The sequence below is a fragment of the Macaca fascicularis genome, chromosome 6 (genome assembly GCF_037993035.2).
Source record: "Macaca fascicularis isolate 582-1 chromosome 6, T2T-MFA8v1.1".
Classification (NCBI taxonomy): Eukaryota; Metazoa; Chordata; class Mammalia; order Primates; family Cercopithecidae; genus Macaca; species Macaca fascicularis.
In genome coordinates, this window is record NC_088380.1 from 24,513,505 (window position 1) to 24,515,778 (window position 2,274).

Here is a 2,274-nt window from a genome sequence, read left to right on the forward strand (position 1 = left end):
CAGGCGCCCGCCGCCACACCCGGCAAGTTAGCCCTTTTTAATGAAATGATGCTTATTTTATTTTATTTTATTTTATTATTATACTTTAAGTTCTAGGGTACATGTGCATAACGTGCAGGTTTGTTACATAGGTATACTTGTGCAATGTTGCTGTGCTGCACCCAACAACTCGTCATTTACATCAGGTATAACTCCCAATGCAATCCCTCCCCCCTGCCCCCTCCCCCCTCCCCATGATAGGACCCGATGTGTGATGTTCCCCTTCCCAGTCCAAGTGATGTCATTGTTCAGTTCCCACCTATGAGTGAGAACATGCGGTGTTCCGTTTTCTGTTCTTGTGATAGTTTGCTAAGAATAATGGTTTCCAGCTGCATCCATGTCCCTACAAAGGACGCAAACTCATCCTTTTTTATGGCTGCATAGTATTCCATGATGTATATGTGCCACATTTTCTTAATCCAGTCTGTCACTGATGGACATTTGGGTTGATTCCAAGTCTTTGCTATTGTGAATAGTGCTGCAATGATGCTTATTTTAATCCAGTTGTCCTTTACAGCCCATAATTCTTTTATTTTGGTTTCTGTCATCTCCTTTTCATATGGGGATACTGATGAAGACTTCAAAATTCATCAAGAATCTTTGGGATCTAATTTCTTCAACCAATTTACTTTAGGGTCCTTTTTATTATAGATGGTGGATCTGCCTGGTTCTCAATTCGACACTCTCTCTTACCATGTATGAGTTCAAATCATATTCATTCCTAAACGATCACACTCAAGAACAGTATAGATGTGTGGAATATGCCAGTCCCTTTAACTCCAGACATCATGTTCTCAAGATAAAAGCCTTTAAATAAAAAGCCATTTTATGTATGGTCAACATGGAATTGGAATGCAAAATTAATCCTGCTGAGGATTTCCCTCATCTCCCATGCTCTTTATCTATTCTACAGTCCTAGAATCAATCTGTTGTTGTTTTTTTTTGTTTGTTTTTGTTTTGTTTTTTTAATTAAGAGACAGAGTCTGTCTTTGTTACCCAGGCTGGAGTACAGTGGTGCCATCAATGCTCCTCCAACTCCTGGGCTCAATCCTTTTTCCTCAGCCTCCGCTTCCTGAGTAGCTGCAACTACAGGCACATGCCCCAATACCCAGCTAATTTTTAAATTTTTGTGGAGATGAAGTGTTTCTTACTATCTTGCCCAGGCTGGTCTTGAGCTCCTGGTTTTAAGCAATACTCCCACCTTGGTGTGGGGATTGCAGGCTTGAGCAGGCATGAGCCACTGTGCCTGGCCTGGAACCAACATTTATGGCTATCAATACCCCCATCAGTTAACTGTCTCAGGTATCATAATATCCCTTCTTATATGTATCAAAATTCATACTGAACTATTAGTTCTGTGTTGCAAAAGAGGATTTATGTTTTGCACCTATCCATAAGTCTTTGTCCACAAGACCTCAACGTTTTTGACTCTCATTGTAGTGAATACTTTATTATTTCCCAACTCTACGATTGTGCTAAAAACTATTGACTATATACTTTAAACAGTTGCATTCTATAATGTTTCAATTTTTCTACATAAATATGCTTTAAAATTATTTTTAAAATACAAAAAGAGGATGTTTTGTTGGTATCATAGTAGACAGAGAAGTAGACTAAACCAGTGGATACAAACCTGCACAAATAAAGATACGTGATTTATGACACAGTTGAAGCTACAAACTTTTAGGATACAGACTATTTGATGTCTACAATCAAATAAACTTAATTTTTCTCCTACAGTATAAATAATCAATTCCGTATTTATATATATGTTGTTACAAACTGAATATTGTGTATCTCCCAAAATTCAATATTAAAATCTAATCCTCAATATGATCCTCTTTGGAGTTGGATCCTTTGGGTGGTAATTAGGCCATAAAGGTAGTCCCTTAATGAATGCAATTAGTGCCCTTAAAAAAGAGGCCAGAGCGCTAGCTTGTCATCTTTCTGCAATGTAGGGTAAGTTGAGCACACACAAACCTCCAGTAGTGGGGAAGGCAATAAATTTCCAGTAGGGAAAATTGAGCTCTGACATGCTTTTTTCTACTTGTTCTAGTCTGTTGTTGAAACTTTCCACTGCATTTTGTATTTTTATAGGTATATCGTTCATTTCCAGAACTTGTGGTTGTTCTTTCTTTATAATATCTATCTATCTAGAAAATTTTTCATTCGTATCCTAGATTGTGTTTTTAAATTTCTTTAATTGATTTTCAACTTTCTCTGGTATCTCCTTGA

The 2,274-nt window shown here is 37.4% G+C and overlaps 1 pseudogene; it reads right to left on the reverse strand.

Moving 5' to 3' along the window:
* Positions 1-1,348: 1,348 nt before the first annotated feature.
* On the reverse strand, positions 1,349-1,441 carry LOC123574281 (small nucleolar RNA SNORA40; annotated as a pseudogene).
* Positions 1,442-2,274: the final 833 nt, after the last annotated feature.